We start from the raw sequence: 25,414 nt of genomic DNA, 5'->3' as shown, positions 1-25,414 counted from the left end.
TTGCAAGAAATGTTAAAATAAGTTCTTCAGCAAGAAGGAAAATAAATAGGTCAGAAATTCTAATCTTTATTAAAGAAGGAAGAGCATCAGAGAGAGATTAAGTGAAAATTAAATAATTTTGTTGAAAGTAATAATAGCAATACAGTATTCAGGTATATATATTTATATAAATATTCATTTAATAATTTTCTAAACAGAAAGCACAAGGCCCAGATGAATTCATTGATGAATTCTACCAAACATTTAAGGAAGACACCAAGCCAATTCTTTATAATCTTTTTCAGATGAGAGAAGCAGAAAGAATACTTCCTAACTCATTTATAAGACCAACATTACCATTATATGAAAACATGATAAAAACATTGCAAGAAGAAAAAAAGGTATAATCTCTCTTTAAGCATAGATATAAAAATCCTCAAGAAAATATTAGTAAATAGAATCTAACTATGTATAAAAAGAATTATATGCTATGACCACATAGCATTCCAGATATATAGTCTGGTTCAACATTCGAAAATCAATCAATGTATCCTTCACATCGATAGACAGGAAAAGAATCATATAGTACATTAATAGTTGCAGAAATTGTGTTTGACAAAATCCAACAGTCATTCGTGATTTAAAAACTTAGTAAACTAAGAATAGATGGGAACTTCCTCAACTTGATAATGATTATCTATAGTAAACCTACAACTAACATACTTAATGGTGAGAAGCTTGAAGCTTTCCTGCAAAGATCAGGAACAAGCCAAGAATATCCCCTCTCACCACTGCTTTTCAACATTAGCTGGGAGTCCTAGCTATGCAATGAGACAAGAAAAGGAATCAAAAGGTATACAGAGGGGAAGGGAGAAATAAAACTGTCTTTGTTCCCAGGTGACATGATCATTTACATAGAAAATCTGAAAGAATCAACCAAAAAACTCCTAAAACTAATAAGCAATTATTGCAAGATTTTAAGATACAAATTTAATAAGTAAAAGTTAGTTGTTTCCCTCTATACCAGCAATAAAGAAGTGGAATTTGAAATTAAAAACACAATACCATTTATATTAACATGGGAAAGTGAACTACTTAGCTATAAATCTAATAAAATATTACAAGAGCTCTATGAGAAAAACTATAAAATTTTGATGAAAGAGATCAAAGAAAAATTAAACAGAGATATTCCATGTCCATGGATAGGAAGACTCAATACTGTCAAAATGTCAGTTCTTCCTGACTTGATCTGTAAACTCAGTGCAGTCATTCAAAATCCCAGCTAGTTGTTTTGTGGATATTGACAAACATATTCTAAAGTTCACTTGGAGAGGGAAAGTACCCAGAATAGCTAACACAATATTGATGGAGAAGAACAAAGTTGGAAGACTGACTATTCGACTTAAAGACTTGCTATAAATCTACAGTAATCAAGACAGTGTAGTTTGATGAAAGATTAGACCAACAGACTGATGGAGCAGAACAGACAGCCTAGATACAGACCCACAAATGATCTTTGATAAAGGAGCAAATGCAACACAATGGACACTGTTTCCAAAATACAGAAAGAACTCTTAAAATTCAAATGTAAGAAAGCAACTTGGTTAAAAAACTCACCAGAGACCTTAATAGACACCACAGGCTATAGGTGTTCCCTGCTGTCTGAAAGCAGACCATCCTTGTGCAACCTTTTGTAAGGCAAGATGCCTTAAAGAGAAGAAGCAATTACCTTTGGAAGCATCTTGCTAACAGATGCACAGATTAAATTGAGATAAAGCACAGATGCTCACAGACACAGTTCAGAGCTATGGCTACTTGATGCTGGGAGGTTGAGTACAGTGTCTGGGGAAGGAGCTTGGCGGGGCCCCTCTTGTTTCTCAGGGGGTGGACTGGATCTGTAATGGCTTGTTGCAGAACAAAAGCTGAATGCTTTTTCCTCTTTTTGCTTTTTTTATAAAAGTAAAAATCCTCTTTTGATTTTTTTTGTATTCATGATTATTATTTAATATCTTTTTTTAAACTGAAGTATAGTCAGTTACAATGTGCGCATTTCTGGTGTACAGCATAATGTCCCAGTCATGCATATATATATGTACATTTGTATATTCTTTTTCATTAAAGCTTATTATAAGATATTGAATATAGTTCTCTGTGCTGTACAGAAGAAATCTGTTTTTTATCTATTTTTATATATAGTGGTTAACATTTGCAAATCTCAAACTCCCAATTTATCCCTTCACGCCCCCTTTCCCTGGTAACCATAAGATTGTTTGTTATGTCTGCAAGTCTGTTTCTATTTTGTAGACGAGTTAATTAGTGTCCTGCTTTCTCTTCTGATTTCTTTTAATTAGCAAACCAGGTACTAACATAGCTCTTCTCTAAAAGCAAAGTGGCATATAGCAGACTTTTGGAAAGCAGAGGATGCCTGTATACAGATCACAGATAAGCATACAAAAAGCTGCTCCATATCATATGTCATTAGGGAAGTGCAAATTAAAACAGTAAGATATCATTGCACCTATCAGAGTGGCCGAAATCCAGAATGCTGACACATCAAATGCTAGCAAGGTTGTGAAGTAACAGGAATTCTTATTCATCATTGATGGGAATGCAAAGTAGTTCAGCCACTTTGGAAGGCAGTTTGGAGACTTATGAAACTCAGCATACTCTTACCATACGATTCAACCATCATGCTTCTTGGTATTTACCTAAAGAAGCTGAAAATTTAAATGTCCACACAAAAACTTGTAGTTGGATATTTATAGCAGCTTTATTCATAATTGTCAGAACTTGGAAGCAACCAGCACGTCCTTCAGTAGGGGAATGGGTAAGAAAACCGTGGTGTATATACATAGTGGAATATTATTCAGTAGTCAAAAGAGGTGAGCTATTGACCCATGGGAAGACATATAAGAGACTGCAATGCTTATTGCTGAGTGAAAGGAGCCAATCTGAAAAGGCTGCATACTGTAGGATTCCACTATATGACATTCTGGGAAAGGCAAAACTAGGAAGGCAGCAGAAAGACCAATGATTGCCAGAGATTAGGGAGGAGGGATGAGTAGGGGGAGCACGAAGGATTTTTAGGGCAGAGAAACTGTTCAGTATGATATTGTAATGATGGATGCATGACGTTATACGTTTGTTACAACCCACAGAATGTAAAGTACTAAGAGTGAAAACTTTGGGTGGTTAGATTTGTCAGTGTAGTTTCATCTCGAATAACAAATGTACAGGCTGCTGGGGGATTTCATAGTGGGAGAGGTTTAGCATGTGTGAGGGCAGGGAGTATATGGGAAAATTTCTGTGCTTCGTATTCAAATTTGTTGTGAACCTAAATATGCCATAAAAATAATGTATTTAAATAAGAAGGCTAACAGAAGATCCTAGGCATAGGAGAATGTACTTACAAAAAGTGGCCCCGGGAAGGAAACCGAAGTGAAGAGTGCTTGCCTAAAGCTACACAGTGAAGATGCACAGTGCACACCAGCAAACCAACTTCTTGGTTGGCCAAGACAGATATTGTGTAAAGCTATTGGATTTCAAAGGTAAAGAAAAAAAAAATCTTTTGAATCCAGGTAAAAAGACCCAGTTGCTTTTAAAGGAAAGAAAGTTGGATTTCCATGAGACTTATTTTATTCATTTTTAATTAAAAGTTGCTTTTTAATCGAAGTAGAGTTATTTTACAATGTTGCATCAATTTCTGGTGCACATGGCATCATGTTTCAGTCATCCGTGTAGACTTATCTTTAGCACCAGTGCTATATGGCAAGTGATGGAGTAACATATTAGGAAACTTAAGGAAAGAAAATATGAGTCAAGAATTCTAGGCAAACTGACTTTTCATATAAAGGCCATAAACACACTACTGTGAACATGGAAAAATCTAGGGGTTTTGTCCCCATGACCCCTTCTTTGGGAATTTACTGGAGACATCCAAAGTCCAGGGAAGACTGGACAAGGAACGGTGGTGAGTACGCACTACACACTCGCCTGAGATGCCGGCACTCAGGATGGTTCTAAAGGAGAGCGTATCACGTGTGATGGCTCTATGCTCTGACAACTACCCCAAAATGGGAGAAGAATGGGGAGAGTTTCGAAAAACTGTATTAAGCTTTCTGATTGCCTTGTGGGTATTACCTGAAAGTAAAAGATCTAACTTCAAGTTAAATGCTGGGAGAGAAGGACAAAAGAAGACATTTTGAGCTGTTCTTAGTGTTGCTCACAGAACACACAGTAACCAAAACCAGTGGGACTTAAACGCATTATTTAAAGATACTAGTATAAGGGTAGACAAAACATCCTAAGCAAAAGATACCTATATCTGTATCTTTAATGTGGATATGACGTAAAGATAAGAGAGAGCGTAGTGCTGCACAAATAAAATAGACCACATAGTGAAGGGTAGATACATGTAGATTCCACAAGTGATAGACACACCCAGTGTTTTAAATACATGAAAAAATCCATTGTAAATAAAGGTGAAATTATGTATTTATATTCACTTTAAACAAAAATACATATTTTAACAATATAAGAGAATTGAGCCCCAAACATATTAATCATAAATAATTGTAAATGGACTTGACTTACCTATCAAAATAAGAAGAACTTGAGATTTTAAGATTCACTAACAAAGCCAAATTTGACACCATGTATACTAGAGCTGAGAGGTTTGGAAAAATAAAAATAAAAGGATGGATAAGGTTATACAGAGACATGCAAATCAAAAAGAGAGCAGGTGTCCTTATGGCTGGACACGGTGCAATTCAGACCAAAAAACTTTAAAAGAGATAAGAGAGGACACTTAGTAATGGTAAAGGGTGCACTTCACAAGGAAGTTAAAATAGCTGTGTGCATCCAGTAACAGAAACAGCTTTCATGAACTATTGGAGATACAAAGAGAAAAGAGAAACAGATGCCTAGTACAGAGGTCAGTGAGCTTGACCATGTACAGATACGTCGAAGTCTTAACACCAGAAATAGTAGACATTTTTAAATGCAGTGTTAAAGAGTATTGACCATGTTTTAGACCATAAAGGTAAGCTCAGTAAATCCCAAAGAATAGCAATACTTCAAACATGACTATAAAAGAATAAAACTAAAAATTAAGTTTTCAAAAAAAGCCCCAAACCCATAAAAATCCCTTCTACCTGAGAATTAAATAAATGTTGGGTCAAAGGGGAAGAAGTTCTTGAACATAGTGAAAATGAATACATGGTGTTTTAGACTATGTGGGCACAACGAAGGAAGTTATTAGGGGGAAATTTTTAGTATTAAATGCATGTATTAATAAAAATGAAAAAAAGAATGAATTAAACAGGCAGATAAGAAACTAGAAGAATAATAGCAGGATGGGATTAATAAAGATACAAAGGAGACTGATGAGTTAATTTAAAAAGTGTTTCTTTGAAAAACATCAATAGACTAATCAAGAAAAAGGGAGAAAGTACAAATATTCAAATATTAGAAGTTACAAAAGGGTACAAGAGGGAGAATGGTCAAAACAGTGAATTAAAATCTTGAAAGGCCATTAATTCACTTACATGCAAGTTGACTTAGAAATCTTCATGAAATGAATCATTTTGTAGAAAAATTAAATGCACTGCAGAAAGTCTAAACAGACTAATTATCGTAAAATAAATAAAGTAAGAAAAGAATTTCCTGACAAGAAATGCACCAGGGTCAGATAAACCCCTACTTAACTACGCAGCTTGAATTATTCCAAAGATACAAAAAGGAAGAAAACTTCCAAATTGATTTCGCTAAGTATAACAAGGATTCCAAAATCTTAAAAAGTTATTTTGGAAAATTATAAAATAATTTTCCTTATGAATATTGATACAGAAATCCAAAGTAAAATATGTTTTAACAGAAAACAATGTTGCATTAAAACATACATCGTGACCAAGTGAGGTTTATTCCAGGAATCCAAGAGTGGCTCAATGCCCAAAAATGCCATTAAAATAATTCTTCATATCAGTCGAGCTAAGGAGGAAAAGCCTTTGGACATCTCTTAAGATAGCAGAAAATCTATGTTTTGGAAAATAATAAAATAGGAATTGGTGGGTAGCTCCTTAACACTTATTTTACAAGCACACACACACTCACACACTTCAGTTCAGCACCTCAGTTACAGGGAGACACTAGTGGTCAGAATTGGGTGTAAGTGAAAGATGGATGTTCAGTATCTCTGTGCTGTGCCTGTGTGCGTTGGAGGTATCAGCCCGTGTTATTAGACATAGAGACTTAAATGTGGATATGAAGAGGTGAAGCTATCTCTAGTTGCAGATGATTTGATTGTATATCTAAGAATCCCAAATGAGTCAATGGAAAAACTGCTACCAAAGATGGGCTTAGGAGAGACCGCTATAAAATAGCTGGTTATAAAATCAATGTGTCCACAGCCTTCTTAGCTACACTGAAGCATACACACATATGGAATGACTCTTGTGCACACACATACACACACATCCAAACACAAGTTTACAGTAAGTTCGAAAGGGGACCAGTGATTGTCTTAGGCCAATCATTTATCAATAGTCATGAAGAGTCCCTAAAAAAGATTCATAAAAAATAGGATTCTTATTTAATGATCTTAGTCCTGCAAGCAGAATTTTCTGGTGTTATTCTTTGTGGACTCAGGAGAGATACAGTAAGAAGATCTTTAAGCTTTGTTTCAGTCCAACTCGTCAATGATTCTAAGACTGGTCCAAACCTACCATGCCTATAAAACAACACTGCTGATTTTTATCAGGCCTCCAAAAAGTAGTTGAGCCTTGTAGATAGAATAATATCGAGAGTTCTTTCTGTTTCTTCTGATTTCTATAGCGTCACTTTAATTAAAAGTCTTTCTTCCCATAATGGAACATGATAGAGCAGTATTGTATCATCAGTGACTTCTCGTTTCAGGATATCATTCACCGTGATAAATAATGCATTAGCGTATTAATGATGCATAATCATTGTGATATTCCAGATGAAGCTCTCTTCTTCTTCAAGTGAGAATTTTTGAATAATAAAAATGTCAGTGTGAGATAAATGCGGGATGATGTAAGAGTCACTTTGAAAATACAATTTATGAAACCTTTTAAATGTCAGGTACTTTCTCAGTGTTTTTCCTAAAAATTAATTGAAGGAATAAAGCATAATTATAGGCAAATAAATATTAACATTATTGCTGTTCTGTTGTTCTATTTACTTTATTCACTGTGACTTTCACAGAATTTTGGGCCAAAGGAAGGTAAAAGGAAGCCAGTGTGTTCGGGAAAGAACATGAATTATTAATAGCCATATTTGTTTCTCAAAATCCTTGTGTTTTAGTTATGTAAGTCTTTTTTTCCCCAAAAACTTTAAGAGGAAAATGTAGTACATGTTAGGTGTGGCAGAAAGGAAGTAAGTAGCCTTATGATGTATGAATATCCAGTCTATGAAGATAATTGATTGCATGTGTAAAGTTCTGATAGAACACAAGAATTATAGGAAAATGTCTAACAATTTTTGGCATATTATTATATTGGCCAGAATGGAACCATTTGTTAAATTATAACTTATAAGTTGCATGGAAATAATTCTTGGTGTTTTCAATGCACACTGATGCTGCTACCCAGTTAGGACAGGATGGCAATTCAAAAAGATGAAGATGACATAATTGAAATCCCCAAAGTAGAAAGCATTTTATGGAATACTTTAATAATACAGCATCAGTAAATTGTCTTATGAGCTAAAGACTCATTCTTGGAATATGTTAGAGATTTTAAAAAATTCCCATTGTAGTTAAAGATGAGCTTCTGATCAAGTAGTTCTTGAAATGAAATGAAAACTTAAGAAAGTGAACTCTTAGACTGAAAAACATTTGAATCTAAAATCTGAGAGAGATATCCATTAATTATAAGGTAGATGGAACCAGTTGGAGAAAAACTTACATGGAGTTCACCTCTGCCACACGTAGATTTCCCTCAAACACTGTGGGAAGGTTGGCAGACACTTTAATCCATCCAGCCTCTCCGCCTCTGGTGCAAGCATGGGCTGCGCTAATAAGCTTTGTACCCTCTGCCATCCTGTGACATCTAAGACTCCCACCAAATGCTGTGGGTGCTGGTAGGGAGGTAGGGAGCTGGGGAGGACCCACTGCATTCTGGATGCAGGAGAAGTAGTAAAGGCACATGCAGAGACAGGAACAGCATTGCAGAAGGAGAAGCTGCCAAGTTATAAGATCAGAGCTGAATTAAATGGATGCCTGTAAAAAACTGAAAACTGCACACCACTTTCCTTTCTAGATCTGAGAGTATGATTTTTTTTAATTGAAGATAGTTACAGTGTGGCAGTCTCTGGTGTACAGCTTAATGTCCCAGTCATGCATATGTGTACATATATTCATTTTCATATTCATATTACAGGATATTGAATATAGTTCCATGTGCTATCCAGAAGAAATTTGTTTTTTTTAATCTCTTTTTTTAAATTAATAGACTTTATTTTTTTAGAGCAGCTTCAGGTTCACAGCAGAATTGAGCAGAAAATACAGAGAGCTCGCACACAGCCCTCCCCACCCGCACATATATACTCCCCTACCCTCAACATCCCTCATCAGTGTGGCGTATTTGGTACAAGCGATGAACCCACATGGGCACGTTATTATCAACCAAAGTCCATAGTTCACATGAGGGTTCACTCTTGGTGTTGTACGTTCTATGGGTTTTGACAAATGCATAATGACATGTAGACACACTATAGTATCACACAGAATCACTTAATCACCCTAGAAATCCCTTGTGCTCCATCTGTTCACCCCTCCCTCCCTCCCTCTCCCCAAACCCCTGGAAATCACGATCTTTTTATTGTTTCTGTAGCTGAGACTTTTCCAGAAGGTCCTTTGGTTGGAATCATACAGTTTGTAGGCTTTTCAGACTGGCTTTTTTCATTTAGTAATAGATCTTTTAAGTTTCTTCCATGTCTTTCATGGCAGGCAGGTCTGGCCCAGTTTCTTACAAAATCACTGCCCTTGGACCTGGCACACGTGAGTTTTCGTGTACACTTTCTAGGCGAATGGAGTTTCCGTTTTCCTGAGTCTCACGGGGCTCCTGGAACCAAGCCGCACTGGCCTTCGAAACCAGATGTCCTGGGGTCTCCTTCTCTTCCCAATACAAGACCCAGGCTGGGGAACTTGACCTGGGGCTTAGAGCTCTCCCTCCTGTGGGAGGGCCTCTGGGACTTCACAAATCTTCAGCTTGTGGGTCGCCCCCCCGGGGGGTATGGGGCCTGATTATATGGTGAGTACACCCCTCCTACCTTCCTGCTGTGGTTCCCTCTTTATGTTTCCAGTTGCAGATCTTTTTTGCTAGGTTCCAGTCTTTTTCTCGATGGCTGTTTAGCATTCCATTGTGGTTTCGTTGTAGTCGTGAGGAGAAGCAAGCTCGTAGTCCTACCACTCCGCCATCTTGACTGGAAATCTTTTTTATCTCTTTTTATATATAGTGGTTAACATTTGCAAATCTCAGACTCCCAAATTATCCTTTCTGCCACCTTTCCCCCGGTAACCATAAGATTGTTTACCTTGTCTGTGAATCTATTTCTGTTTTATAGATAAGCTCATTAGTGTCTTCTTTTTCCTTTCTTTCTTTTTTTTTTTTAGATTACACATATGAGTGATATCATATGATACTTTTCTTATTTAACCATCACTGGAATGAACACACTGCAGCAGCAAATAGTTATCTAATACAGGGGGTGTCATGCTTTTTCTGTAAAGAGTCAAATAGCAAATACTTTAAGCTTTGTGAGTAATAAATTTTTTTGTTAGAGCTAGTTACTCTTGGAACACTGTAGCATGAAAACAGCCATAACTAGTATGTAAACGAATGAGCATGGCTGCGTTCCAAAAAAAGTGTATTTATGGACACTGAAATTTGAATTTCTTGATTTTTATGTTTATAAAATATTCTTCTTATGATTTTTTTCAAGCATTAAAATATGTAAGAGGCACTCTTAGTTCATGCTGTACAGAAACAGGCAGTGGGCCAGATTTGGCCTGTGGACTATCATGTGGTCTATCCAAAATATAATATATGGAAAATATGTTCCTGATGAAATTGCTAGGATGCATACTATAGGAGCAATAGTCAAAGATATAATAGAAGAAAAAATTTCTGCCTGTAGGTTAAATGTACTCACCCTATCCTCGTTTGGGAAAGAAGATACTCTGGCTGGAGCTATTAGTGGAGCTTTATGACAGTAGAGGCATGGACTTTGAGTGGGAAGTCTTGACAAATGGTAGTTAATCAGTTAATGAATGTGTTTGACATATGAATGAAGGGGAGAATAAATGAGTTCAGTATAAAAATAGGTGAATAGAGTGTGATATGGAAGGATTCATGTCATAAGGAGGATGAGGACAAAGGACAGAAGAAGCAGCCTTCTTCTGGGAATTCCCAGTTGTTCTGCTGGGCTCAGGCAGGGCTTCAAGTGCCAAGCAACCAGCAGGACTACATTTGAAAGACAAAGAGAGTTACTGAAGGCTTTAGGACTATGGATTGCATTAGTTCCTGTTCTGTTACTATCAAAGGTAAGCAAAGCCAGACACTAGTTAAAATGGTCAGGACAGATTTTAATCAGTACTGTACTATTGCAGTGGGGAGGAGAGCCCAGCATAAACTGAGCTCCGTATCAATTGTCAGCATCAGAGAAGTGAAACATTACAAAGGGGTCCTCGATATAAATGCTGATGAGGCCAGCTGGGTCTGCTGGCTGGCAGGCATTGAAGGGAGTTGGAGACAGGGGCTCCATCCTTCCTGGCGATCACACTTCAAAGGCATTGCTTTCAGGTACTTAGGAAAGACACTCTCAAGTTGTAGGAGATACCAGTCTATCTGGAAGGGACAGAGGAAGGAGTCGCAGTTGTCAGGCCCTTTTAGTAAATGCTAAGGCAAAAGCAATTCTTTTGGCAGCCTTCAGCTTTCTCATGCAGGCCCTTTCTGGCTGGGGCTTGGTTAGAGTCATTCTAAGGATGTGGCCTTCAGCTATTAGAAAACATGTTGGTGTTTAGGTCTTTTAACGTGAACTGCGCAGGGGTCAGGGATGGGCAAAATCATTTTTGTTGAGAGTCTGTGGGATTTTTAGGCCAAGGTTGAGGCCTCGTGGAGAAGAGGGTTTGGGGGAGCCTGGTGAGAATTTGATCAGGGAGTGAATCTTTGTCCTCCCATGCTGGTTTGTGTATTTGGACATGCATGAACGTCCCCGGAGGTACAGTCAGTCCAGCCTGATTGAGTTTACTGAGAGACAGCTTGCCTTTGGGTGTGCTCTGCTCTCTCCCTTCCTGAAACGCCCTTGCATAGGTTTTGCTCCTGAGGGAAGCCTGCTCACCCTCTAGGCAGCTGTCAAGTATCTCTTCCTTTGCGAGGCCCTCCTGCGTTTATTTGCATTCCCCTCCTCCCTGGACAAATCCCCCTCTTCCCCCCATTCAAGCATAATGAATTGCTTCTTCTACTGCATCTCTTGTTGCTAAATCACATGACCCTTTAAATTTACTTTCTGAAACTATTACGAAATAATAAGCGGGAAAGCACCTGCAGGCAGAGGCAGCGTCTCATCTGTCTTGTATCTCAAGTGCATGATAATAACACTTCCGAGGGAAGTAGATGATTAATTAATGTTGGTTGATTTTTGACTGATTTTCCTTCTTTGGACTGATGACCTAATTAATATTGATGTGTCAGTTTTGACAGTGTGCTAATTCATTTGGCTTTTTTTGAAAAAATTCCTGCTGTATCTTCCAAAGAACGCACAGGTATTGTCTTCCTGCTTCAAGGAATTAATGTTTTTAATGTTACCAGAGTAAGTATTCATATTTGTGACTGTAGTAATGCTTAATCTTACACAGATTGAAGGTGGATTTGGTCCCATGAATTTTCAGTAATAGTTAATTTATTACTTTACGTTAAGGACAAAGGCAATCTGAAAAGGCTACCTACTATAGGATTCCAACTCTGACATTGTGGAAAAGGCAAATCTATGGAGCCAGGAAAAACATCAGTAGTTGCCAGGTGTTACAGGGAAGGTGGGATGAAGAGGTGGAGCACAGAGATTTTTAGGGCAGTGAAACTATTCTGTGTTTTATTATAATGGTGGATATACATCATTGTACGTTTGGTGAAACACATAGAAAGGACAGCACCAAGAGTGAACTCTAATGTAAGCTATGGGCTTTGGGTGGTAATAATAATGTTTCAGTGTAGGTGCACTGATTGTAACAGATGTACCACTCTGGTGTGGAAGGCTCTGTGTGTATGTGTGCGCGTGCGCATGTGGGTGCGAGTGTGTGTGTGTGTGTGTGGTAGGGTATATGGGAACTCTCTGTACTTTCCGCTCCATTTTGCTATGAACCTAAAACTGTTCTAAAAAGTAAACTCTATTTAAAACACATATAAACAAAAAAGGATCTCAAAATTTTGTCAGTAGGGAAATTAATAATCAAATTGTACTTTATTCAAACAAGGTTATACTGCACACAGTGAAAATATAACCATACATATCAACAAGAATAAATTCCAAGAACATAGTGTTGGGCAAAAATAAAAAAATTACAAACATATGTATTATGATACCATTTATATCATTTTACAACATGAAAAACAATTCTGTAATTAGTATTAGAATGTAGACATGTAATATTATTGTGAAACAGTGCCCTTGAATAATAAATTCTAAATTCAGCAGAATGGTTACTACTGCTTCAGGGAAGCAAACAGAAGAAAATCAGGGCTGGGTACCCACCTGGTTGAATTCACCTGTGTATGTAATAATTTTTTTTTAGTTGAGTGTTGAAACATGGGTGTTTATTATAATACTTTCATACTGTTTTGTACTTCTGAAGTTCTCCGTTAGAAAAGAGCTAATGGAAAATGATACTTGACTTGTAGCCAGAACATTTAAAAAAATAATCAGTAAACACTTAAGTAATTAATCTGGGAAATTCTGATGTTGTGAATAATAATTTTTTTATCTTGTTAGATTTTCATTTTCAAGGTCATGCCTTAAAAGCCTGCAGCAGAAATTGCTTTACTGGGAATTATTGTCATTCAGGGTTTAGTGTGGGGATAAGACAGTCACCTTGGCGGTCAGGAAGATGGGAACAGAGAGGAGCTAAGGTTAGTAGCACTAGAGAACTACGCTGCAACTCTGAGAGCTTACTGGGAGTGGTTCGGACTTGGTGACTGAAGTTTACCACCAGTCTTTCAGTTCATAGGCCTCAATTTGCATAAAACATAAGCCCTACGTTGAGTTTCAGGATTTATTCCATCTCTCATACTTACGGAGATGTTGAAATTCCATGCGTAGCTTTCCTCTCTGATTTTCCCATAGTCTCTCGGTATTTTTTCAGTACCTTGTTCCAAGGAGCTGCTGCCAATCAAGTGCACCTGAAATGAAGCTGACTTGCTTTCCTGGGTGACTCAGGATAAGTTAAGTCATGCTTTTGTAAGAAAAAAATATGAGCCCTGCTCCCTCAAATCCCAGTGGTTTAATTTATGTGCATGCCGCCTGCCCAATACTGATTACTTGTTTGTCAAAGAGAATCAGTTTAACAGCGGCAGAAACACCAGGATGGTATTTATACCTATTGGGGCTTACAGGGTATGTGGCCAGGGTCCATTATTGGCATAATACCTGTCTCTCAGTATCTTCAGCTGCAGAATGAGTGAGGTAATTGTACTTGCCTTACGCTATCATTATAATGACTATAGGGGATAGATAAAAAGTTCTTTGAACAGCATCCTCTGTAAGTGTACAGTAGATATAACCAGTGGTTTTTACTGTTTATTATTATTCATTAGGATGCCATTCAGTTGTTTTCAATCACTGAAGAAAATTAAATGTGAATAGATGCTAAAAATGAGTTTGGATAGATTTCTAGGAGAGTTTCTTTCTCTTAAAGTTAATTACAAGTCAACATAACCTATAAACAGTGTTGTGAATTTTATATTTCCAGAAGGAACAGAGTTTGAGTCAGTTTTGGAGATTTACGGGTTTTCAGTTAAAAGGATTCTCTCTCACTTTCAAATTTCATATGTGTTCTGTGAATTTTTGAATAGTTGTTTATTATTCATTTAACAAGGATTAATTGAGCATCTAGTGAGTTTTAGGCTCTAGGGATTAAATGGTGAATAACACACACTCCCTACTGTTGTTGAACTTTCATGCCTGGAGTGGAGACAGAAAATCAGTCTTCATTTACATGTCATAAGTGGTATCTGGGTACAAGATGCCACTGGAACCCACAGGAAGGTCACCTTACTCGGTCTCAGGGCTTTGGGTTCAGTGGTGCCTAAGTCAAGCCCTGAGGAATAAGTGCAGTTATCTACAGGGAGGACACAGGGATCAGCAGAGCATGGCTATACAGAAAGCATGTTTACTGGATAGGTCGCCCCGCTCTTACAAGCTCCGTGGGTTTGAGTTGTCTTCGGGTGTGCTCTTTGTACAAACACATTTAGTAACAGACTCACTTCTCATAAATACAGAGCTTACCTACTATGTGAGACGTATTTTGAGGGTTTAGGTCAGTTTTCTAAGGGTAATTGAACACATTTGGAATGATTTTTGAATGGAACAACTTTTGACATACGGTTTTTAAAATATTGACATCTTATATCCGTTGAATACATTACTTTTCATTATTATTTACTTAAGGAGTTGACTGCTTGCATTGAGTGTCTCCCATTTTTACTTTTGTAGAATAAAGTGAAATTGGCAGTATTAGTAAGCAATAAGTTAAATAGACTAAAATCAATAAGGTAGTAAATTTACTAGTACAATGTGAAATAATGGCTCTCCTTCTACATCTAAACATAAGAAATGATGAGGTCTGTGTTCTAAACATTTGTTTCAATTCATGTTTAAATTTTTTTGTTGTTCATTTTTGGTTTAGAGATGTTCTCAAGCAATTTTCCATCAGTGCTAATGAGTGTACTGTTAGCAGCTTCCAGATCTATCAGAGTTAAGTAACAGAGGCTTTTAGGAATAACTTTAATACTTTTTTTTTATTACTTGCTTAACAGTCGATGAATAAAAAGTGAGTTGAATTAAAATATAAATATTACTGACCTTAGGTGGGTGAAACTGATGACCCATTAATGTTTAAAGTGCGGGTTGATGGTCAGGAAGTCTTACTTTATTAACGCAGTGTATGTTGATATTGCTTTGGTGTGGGAGGTACCTGGATAGGCAGCGTAGTATTTGTATTATGAGGTCAATTGATGAAATAGAATGTAATAGAACTTAAAATATTGAGCCCCCTTTAAATTTCAAAAAACTTTTAGGACTTTAATGTCATAGTTGTTGTATATTTGATGTCTACTGAAAAAATGAAACATGACTAAAAATACTACTACAAATTCAGAAACACTATTATATATTTAAATAAAATGTTTTATTTGATTAGTCAAATAAATTTAAACATAGTGTATGCAAAGGCATATGCATACACAGACATATATATGCATAGACAGACATTTTCAGTGTGTAAATCATTCAGTATCAGACAGTGCTCCTGGAATATATGGTGGTTTCACTTATTCTTTCTTATAATCTATAATCCCAGGCCCACAGGTTGGCAACCTCTGAATTATAAGTTGAAGATTTCAAGAAGAACTGATTAACCTGGGGCGCAAAGTCTTTGTGAGAAGAGTTAGTGAAATAGTATTAGAGTATAGGGTTTGTTTTTTGGACAGAGAAATGACTTAAGTAAAATATTCTTTTAGAAATTATATTTACAGTGTTTGGAACAAAAATGGAGGGGGAAAGCCAGAAGAATGGAGGGAGGATTACTTCGTATAAGTACTACTTCCTATAAGTATAGTGCGATGAAAAATGTGATCTGTCATAGTGCGAGAGGGATGGGGTCCAGAAAATTTGGAGACCAAACCATAGGAGCAGACCTTGGTGATATATTTCACATTGCCAGCAAAATTCACATAAAGTTGAGGTTAGATTCCTTAAATCCAGAGAAACATAAAATATGTTTTAGATAACGTAAAGAGACATTGAGGTATGGGTTATCTGCATTTTAATTATTGACAATGCAATAATTCATAATGTATAATTAATATCATGTAGGGTTTGAGGGTACTGTAACTTCTGGAATAGTTTATGCATTGTAATGTAACATTTTAATATTCTTTACTGCCTCAGATTTCCATGAAAGTTGTCTAAAATAAATATTTACTTGAGATCTTTTAGTAAATGTGATAACTTTCTGTGAAAAGGAAAAAAAATCAATGCCATGAAATTCATAGTTTCGTTATGTTTAAAGTCACTTCTTTCAATTCATTTAATAAACACTTTATTGAGTGCCTACTGTGTGCTAAGCAATGTCCCAAATTGTGGTGCTAGAGCAGTGGTTGAGACAGAGTTCATCATCTTCTGTATCTTTCATTCTAGTGGAGGAAGACAGAAAAGAATTTAGTTAACAGTGATCATACTGTGGAGGATAAGGTGGTGGTACATGACAGGATAACTCCATTAGATTGGTTTGGTCATAGAAGGCCTCACTGACTACTGAACAGCCAGGATGAAGCAGCCATTGGACGTGTGGAGGAAGGGACATTGTAGCTAGAAGAGATGGTGCAATGACTCTAAAGTGAGAATGAGAATGGATTGTTGTTCCCAGATCAGAAAGAGCCTGGTTGGAATCTAGCAGGTGAAGTGGGCAAGTGACATGAGACGGGGACAGAGAGATTGACAAGGGCCAAATCATTAAGGGCTTTGCAGGCCAGGGTAAGAGATTTGGGTCTTATTTTAAGTTCAATGGAGAGCTATTGGGTGGTTGTAAGCAAGTATGTTACACAATTTATGTTTCTAGTTTTCGTACTGGTTGCTGCGTTGGAGAGAGGGATGGAGAAGATGAGAAATGACAGAGCTTGAACTGGGTGGTAGTCAGGGCAGTAGAAGGACTCGGGTTCAGAATCATTGTTGCATTGGGTTTGAGAGGTAAGGGGAAAAGAAGAATCAAAGATTTTTGGATTTGAGTGTATTGTTGAGATGAGGAAGATGGTTGAAAGGCATAGAGAAAGGAAGACATTAATATTAAGTGTATTCTTTTGACTGTGCTGGGTTTATGACATCAAGTAGAGATGTCAAATAAGCAGCTTAGTCTCGAACACTAAGGAGAGGTCAAGTCTGATGACAGAGATTTGAGAATCACTGGGTTATATTATGACATTAAAAACCAAAGGTTTGGGTGAGAACTTCCTGGAGGAATTTGTGGTTATAGAAGAGAGAGGGGCTTAGGTCAAGCACTTCCAGCCTTTAAAGGTAGGTCATAAAAGAATGGCTCAGCAAGGGAGACAGTTTTTTGTTTTTTGTGTTTTTTTTTTTTTTTTTTTTTTTTTTTTGTCTTCTAAGAATATAAAAATCTTTCTTGGAATCTTTATTCTCTAAATAAACTAGGAGACTATTCTGTGAGTTTAATAATGCACAAAGCCGTTGGGTACTAAAATGTAAATACCATGTACAGTTGAATTTTAGTGGTAACTCTATTTTGTTACTGCAAAAGTTGAGAAGTGCGTGATGAACACAGAAATTAAATCACACTTCTGGAGATAATTTAACAGATGACATATTTGGGAAAAGTAAGGAATGTAAAAGGAACAAAGCAGTTGTCAATAAACACAAACGGTATAAGTCAAGATAGAATTATAGTCCTATTCCTTTTGTGGGAGAAGAAAGAAAAATGAAACTAATAGAAAACTCCATCCCAGAAATACCTGAGAGGAGGAAAAAGACTAACATGTAAAGAAAAGGAGGGAAACACAAGAGAAGGTAAAGCTATGAAGCTGGTCCATAGATTTAAATAATTAGAGGGAGGGCTGACAGTCTTTGTGCGCTACCCCAACAAACTGCAGGAACAGATAAGGCATAAACGCGGTGTGTTTTAACACCAGTTGATGACTTCTGTGAAAGTTAAAATCACCACCTGCCATTTCTATAACAGCCTACCTACAGAAAAGTAAGGTAAAGGTGGGTATTAGGCTTCAAGACTTCTAAAACCCAGTAAGACTAGGAATTTCAAACAATTTAAAAGCGTTTTTAGTAGAATCCCATCAATTGGGAGTGTAAGGTACTGGTTTCATTCAGAGTAAGTCTGAAGCCATGTAGCCCCCCCTTGAACATCAACAAGCTCAATTTTGAAGTTTTTTTTTTTTTTTTTTTAATATGTAGTGACTTTTAAAATTTAAAATTAAAAGAAATTTTTCAAAATTAAAGTATAGTCAGTTTACAATGCTGTGTTCATTTCTGGTGTACAACACAGTGATTCGGTTTTATGTAGATATTTCTTTTTATATTCCAATTTTGAAGTTTCTTAGTTTAAAAAAAGTATTCTGGAACTCCTATTGAGAATTTCACTGTGAGAGCGTATTCATAATAGGCTTGGAAGCCCTCAAGTGTAAACTTTGTAGTTGGCTTCCTTTCAAAGGCCAGGAAAGAAAACATCTTAATTCACATGCACATGTAACAGCGCTACTGCTGACGCGTTTGAGTCGTCCGCTCCTTCAGGAGAAAGGCGGCCCTTCTCTTAACCAATCAGACGAGTCCTTGCGGTCACCTGACAGCGGACCCGCGTTCTCATTGGCGGACTCTGCCGTCGTCTGGCCGCCTGCGCGCTGCGCGCCTCAGATGTGGAAAGACCGAGAAGGCGCGTCCCGACCTGGGGAGCGCGCGGATTCTGACAGGACTGCCGCCCGTGCGGCCTGTGGGGACTCGCAGTCTCTGGAGGTGTGGCCGCAGTCGTGGATACGCATTTACCTCAGGTTAACGGTGAGGCCGGTGCCGGGCCAGAGGCGAGGAGCGGTGGTCTGGGCTCTACAGATGTGGTGAGCGGAAGCGCCGCGGGGCCGCTGTGGCCGCGGCTTCGGTCCTCCTCACGCGTCTTTCGTCCTCCTCACCTGACTTCAATTCTCCTCACCCATTTTCGGGTCCTCTCCCCTGACTTCCGTCCTCCTCACCCGTCTTCTGGTCCCCTCTCCCGTCTTAGGATCCTCCTCCCCCGTCCCCTGTCCTCGGGTCCCCCGCTCCCCCGTCCTCGGGTCCCCGAGGGCGCGGCCTTCCTGGCCCGGGCCTGGCCGGCTTCGTTCCGCCAGCCCCCCGGGCCTGCGTCAGCCCCAGAGGAGGTTGCGGCCGGCGCGCTCAGGGTGAGCGGGGCCAGGTTTCTGTTCGGGGGACGGAGGGCGGTTTGGTAAGAGCACTGCGGGCTCGTTTTGTGTCGTGTGTGCGACTCTGACGGACTGGTCAGCGCGGGTATGAGTGCCTCGGAGACACTTCTCGTGGGCAAAATGGGCAACACTTAAAACAAATGTTCCCTTAGAGTTCTTAGAGTTCTGTTTTCGGTTGCCTGGATCTACGTAGGTTTCGCCCTCAGCTTGGAGTTCGTCGTAAATTCTGAATTTTTTTTTTTAGTTTTCTATTTCCTCCTCTTCATTCTGCTGGTGGAATTGAGTTATCCTTGACCAGATAGTTTTTGCCCGCATGTGGCTTTCAGCAGGTGACCTGCTGGAGGGAAGAAGCTGAAAAGGGGAGCAAACTTACCCTATTTCAGGAGAGAAGAGGAAACATATAGGATTTGAGTCTTAAAAGGTTAAAAATAAGGACAAGGCATGCAAAATAAGATTATTATGTTGGGGGATGAGCTTTGAACATGCAGCTCCTCTCAGAATTCTGCAGTAGAAAATTCTCAGGGCTAGAATGACACTTTTGGGGTGATGGACTTCTGAGCCAGAAGAGATTTTCTAATGCACCGTAGATACTTTCCTCACCTCTAAGAGTTCAAAGTCATAAAGCAGTAGGGGCTGAATCTAAGTACAGTATTCCTGAGTGGTGAGTTACAACGTCTGCTAATAAACAGTTTTATCCTTTGACATGTTCTGCTAAGTTTTTATTGTGGCTTGTCAATGTTTAGTGTCCTCCAAGGGGCTTTTAGGCGAGTATGTTCTCACAGCACACGTGGTACCATTATACAGTGAGCCAACCTAATGGGTTTTAGTTATGCTAAGGGCGGTGGACCTTGGCGCTGCTGACAAATTCATAATGTGTTTTACATTGCTGGGATGGAGAGCACAAACCAAAGGTTTCACCTGGAATCATGTCTGGAAAGTAGTTTCCTTAGCTGAGATGCCACCTCTCAGTTTTGTTTCCCAAGTTGAAGAGTACAGGTGACTGGTGGCATTCACATCCACGTGGTGGAAACAGAGGAAGTGTTGCTCTTGACTTTGGGAGACCCAGATTCTAGGCGAGGATTTTCACTTCCTTTGTTGGGATTTGAACAAGTCACCTGACAAGAAGCACTTCATTTGCCTTCGCTGTAAAGTAGGGGAGAGACTTCCCATATGGGAGGCCTCCTGAGGATTACTGAGAGGTCATAATAAGATGATATACGGGCAGTGAATATTTGAGAGATCTCTTCCCTCCAGTAGGAGCTCTCTGCCTGGTTAGCAATCTGGTTACTGTAGCTAATGTTTTTCCCCTTTGGTTACTGTTGTACTTGTTTAATTTTCTGCAATCCCTTAGTTTGTTAAGCACGGCTATCTGGGGTTCAGCTGTACTTCCTTTTGTATCCCAGTTGACATGTAGGTATATGTTCATTTTGGTATTTGTCTGATCTGTTAGTTCTAAAAATGGGAGAGGCTTGAAGGACACTCTTGTTGCTGACATATTGAGTGTGGCCCTGCTCCACTGTAAACTTTTCAGTGATCCTGTGTGTTCACTGACTCTCATGAGTTGCTGGCAATTCACAAAACAAAATGAGATCTTCAGTGCTGAGGTGGGCAAAGCACTTCTCTCCTAATTTTCCTGATAATGCTCCTACAGTTTGTTATTAGATAGTAGTTATAGTGCTGGTAGAGAGTGACTTGATGCCAGCAGGGATACATGTGACTTTTCCACATTTTTGATAAATACTCATGCAGTTACTAGAGAGACCCAGTTGTTGGAGAGACTCTTTCCATGCTGAAGACATAATGGCACCAGTGAAATCTGTTGAGTTTCCTGCGAATCCGTCCGAGGTGTAACCAGGTCTTTGTAACTGTTTTATAATAATTGCAGTAAGTTTAGTGGAAAACTAGAGCTCCTGGCACCGAGTAGTTACTCACTAACTTTGTTGTAACCAGCCAATTGCATCTGTTCTTTAAACACCAGTAAATTGAATTAAATAATTAATTAGCAGGTTTAAAAAATTATAATATAATATTGTTTTATAGTTATAAAGTTATAATAAAATTTAAAAATTTAAAATATGTAACTAAAATTCTGCTTGGAGACTGAAAAAATACCTATTCTCCACCTTAGCCTCACTTGAGATCTTCCTCATTGAATCACTTCTCATCTCTGTAAGATGCACGGTTGCAAAAACTAGAATATGTAGTTTCTTGTGTTTTCAAGAAAGGTGTAAATACTGTTTGTAGCATACTACCTGTTGAAGAATTGAAGACAAAAAAGTTGTGAGGCACAGAGTGCAGAAACTCCATTTAATAAAGATGGTAGAAAGGATTTTAATTCACTGAAAGAATTGGTAATCCAGTTAATTCCAGAGCTTTCCAAGTTAATGTGTTTTAAAATGTTAAGTAGTCCTCTTTACTAAAAATAGAGCTTCCAGTTACAACTAGAAATTTTATTTAGTTTTTTTCTGCCTTGGTATTAATAAATTTCTTAGTAATGAAGTTCATAAAACATAGGCTAGTCTGATGACTTTCGTATCTTTCCAATGACAAAAAAAAGCAATCTAATTATTACCTTAGAGAAAGAGTTTCTCAAGAGATAAGATGCTCCTGAGAAAACCAGTAGCCTCACCTGTTAAGGCCCATCCATCTAAAGAATGTCTTAAGCTAGAATGGAATTATCTAGTTGTTGGTAATGTTGTTATTCCATCCTTTGAAGCTGCCCTCTGAAAAACAAATTGTGACTCATACCATTGTAACCCAGGCTTAATTTAATGGAAATATAAATGTATTATTGCTTTATGGTTTTACTTGATTCATGAAATTTTTAGTGATAATTGGTAACACGTCTTTAAAAATACCAGGCCTCAAGCTTCTGCTCAAAAGCTTTTCTCTTATTTTACCAACTGATAAGTTTATCTGCTGTCAAGCTAGTAAATACAGAATTAAGAATCAGAAACTTTCATATATTTGACTTTCCTTTATCACCAATTTAATAGCTTAACATAACTTTTTGATGTGACAGAAAATGTGTCAGTATGACTCGCAATTATGGTAAGAAATAGAAAAAGAGCATATCCTTTAATAGAGAGCTCCAGAAATTTGGATCCAGGTGCATTTATTACACTAACAGATTCTAAGTCTTGCTTAGAATCATGAACGTTAGTTGTGTTGGTTAACTGGTGTCCCTTGGTTGTGCAGCTTGTTTCCTGCTACAGGGTGGTCAGCTCAAGTCTCCCTCAGAATGTGCTTGCATCGTACATTGGTTGCTACAGGGTTAGAAAGTTGACAAGAAGACTGTTAGGCTAAGAACATTCAATCTAGATTCATCAGGGGCACAGACACTGAAGGCAGAAAGGCCTCCAGTTAAAATCCCAGCTCTGTTATTTATGTGTTTGTTAGATTTCAGTAATTTTTTCTGTTACAGGCAGCACTGCAGTGAACATCCACATGCAGCTGTTTCTGAGCAGAGTTCAATTATTTCCTTAGAGTAAACTACAACAAATGGAACTTCTAAGCTAAAGGCATATACTTTTTAGGGCTTTTGATATTTACTGCCGTATTACCCTCTAGAATAGTTTACAATCCCATGAGCTGCGTTTTTGAGAGTCATTTTCCCATTCTCTCATCCACGCCAGCCATTTTTATTTAAAATAAGAAGCCTGCTATTCTGAAAGGCAAAGTTCTTTGTTTTGGAAAAATTGTGTTTCTTTGATTCCTGATCAGGATGACCATTTCTCATGTTTACTATGTGTGAATTCCCTGTTTATATCCATGGCCCTCTTTTCTATTAGAATATTTGTCTTTTTTGATATATAGCTGTCATTTAAACACACATACACAAACACACACTATCATGTATATATTAAAATTTCCATTGGGGAGGGTATATATAGCTCAAGTGGTAGAGTGCATGCTTAGCATGTGCAAGGCTCTGGGTTCAATCTCCAGTACCTCCTCTAAAAGTAAATAAATGTATAAGCCTAGTTACCTCCCCCCTCAAAAAATAAGTAAAATAAGAAATAAATTAAAAAAAATAAAATTCCCAGTTTTCTTGTTAACATTTGCTTTGGTTATAGTGTTTTTGTTATGTTGAAGTTTAAAAAATGTATTTAGTAAGCTATCTATTTTTGTTCCTTGTATTTCTGCCTTTAGGAATGTCTTTAGAAAATCTTTCCTACCACATAATTATAAAAATGTCTATTGATGTTTTCTTCTAGTACTTTCATAGTTTTCTTATGTTCTTAATCTTTATGGAGTTAATTTTGGTATAAGACATAGGGGTTTTGAATTATATATATATTTTGAATAGGTGATACATTTACCTGTGGCAAAATTCAAAAGATACAGTTAGAGTCTTCCTCCTAACTCTGACTAATATGAATATAGCTATATTAAAGTTCAAAAGAGTTTACTTCATTAATAATTAAACATTTTCTTGTATGTAGTCATACAAAAATATCCCTGATTGTCCTTTTTAAATTTTATTTTTAAATAAGAAAAGCTATTGTTTATATTACCTGAAAGCCTTACGCATTAGTGATATTAAATTTATATGTACCTACTTCTTACTTTTTCCTGCCCGTCATATAAATTATGATAGTTTTTGCAGCCATATCAAATATAAAGATTTTCTCCAGTTTGTCAACTGAAAAAAAAAAAAGGACAACCTAAAATTGAGAATTATGTTTTATTCAGCAGACCTGCTGAGGACTTAATCCTGGGAGACAACTTCTCAGATAGCTCTGAGGGAAGAGGTAGGGGACGAGCCAGGATATGTAGGAGTTTTTGCAACAAAAATCAGGTAGTTGGAACATCAGAAGATTACTGTTAATTAAAAACCAGACATCTCAAGTTATGGGATTTAGTGCTTTACAAATCTAGGTATGGGAAGATGCAAGAGTCTGGGCTCATTGAAGTCATTCCTTTGATGTGCACCTTAGCTATCTAGGGCCAGTATCTTGTTTTCTCCATCCTCAGGGTACACCATCAGAGTTAGGAGGTGGCTGCGGTGGCTGAGGGCTTGATGGCTACAACAGCCTTTGTCTACTGATGTGGCAGGTGACATTCTTTGTCACAAGTTTTAAAGACTGTTTTGGTGGTGATTCAGGTACACTTGAGTGTACTCTACTTTATATGGTTATCGTATCGATTGGGAATGCAGATTTACGAGGCCAAATCTAAGCATCTTTTATTTGAGTAGATATTCCTAGTTATCAGATAATTCAGTAATTCCCACCACCATAGCCATGCTTTTCTCTTTTGTGCAAGTCTTCTGTGAGGGTAAGAGATCTGTGCTTAGGGAAAACCTTGACTTAGTAGAAAATGAGTAGTGTGGGAGGGATGCAGATTACTGTACTCTAATTCTGTCGCTGTGCCTGTCATGGCCCTCACTCTACAATAGAATTCTTCCTGAGTATAATACGGTTCTTTTATAAGCAGTAAGTACATGACTACATCCGTGAGTCACAGTTTTAAAAAAATGCCATCTTCTCAGCTTTGGCAGTGTTTATTCCTTATCTTGGAAAGTAGTGTGATGTTGAGGAATGCTTCCCAGACAAGAGGGCAGGAGACCTGGACTTGCCTCCAAGTTTTTCCCAATTTAGGCAAATCTTGCACCTCCTTTATTTTTTTAGTTCTGAAGTGACAATAATATTTTCTTTTCCCCATTCATTATAGTTGTGTTGAGCATCATATAACGTGTGTAAAGTACAGTGAAAATATCTAATATGCTACACAAATGTAAGTTGCTGGTAAGAAAAGAGAAAAATCTCCACTCTGATTATTCTTAACTTCTGTGCATAACTCAGTGTCCAGAAGAATGTATATGTGCTCTGCCACTTGGGCTTCCTGTTTCAAAGGCTACTTATTAATTGACATTTCTATGCACCCTTAAGTTTACCTGGCTGTTATCTTATGTCATCTTCCACTTCTAGATGTGGGGAACTTGGGATAAAGTTTCAAAATAAAAGCGTTGAAGAGTTTCTCTTGGTATTTACTTATATATGATATATATATATATATATCCAAAAAGGGGAATACTGTCATTAAAGAGCCATGTACTTTATGAAAATGTATTTTAACAACAGATTTAAAAGTATAGACCATCAAAGGGAAACCAAATTTTATTACTTGGATTGTTGCACACCAAAACATAAAATTTAAGATCTAGAAGTATCCTGAATACATAGTGTATTCCTATCAATCAATATGAGAATGACAACCAAAGAGAAAAA

At 37.7% G+C, this 25,414-nt stretch overlaps 1 protein-coding gene across 14 annotated transcripts in view; it reads left to right on the top strand.

The window, feature by feature from the left end:
- RYR2 (ryanodine receptor 2) overlaps positions 1-25,414 on the top strand; it is a 543,353-nt gene that overhangs the window by 134,153 nt on the left and 383,786 nt on the right. Inside the window, exon 1 of one of the 14 annotated variants that reach the window (XM_064487827.1) lies at positions 18,652-18,842. The exons of the other annotated variants lie outside the window; for them this stretch is intronic. The gene's annotated coding sequence lies outside the window, so the exon portion shown is untranslated. Of the gene's footprint in view, positions 1-18,651; positions 18,843-25,414 lie in introns of those variants that run through there. 14 annotated transcript variants of the gene reach the window in all.

The sequence above is a fragment of the Camelus dromedarius genome, chromosome 8, assembly GCF_036321535.1.
Source record: "Camelus dromedarius isolate mCamDro1 chromosome 8, mCamDro1.pat, whole genome shotgun sequence".
Lineage (NCBI taxonomy): Eukaryota > Metazoa > Chordata > Mammalia > Artiodactyla > Camelidae > Camelus > Camelus dromedarius.
This window is presented reverse-complemented; position numbering and strand designations above follow the sequence as displayed.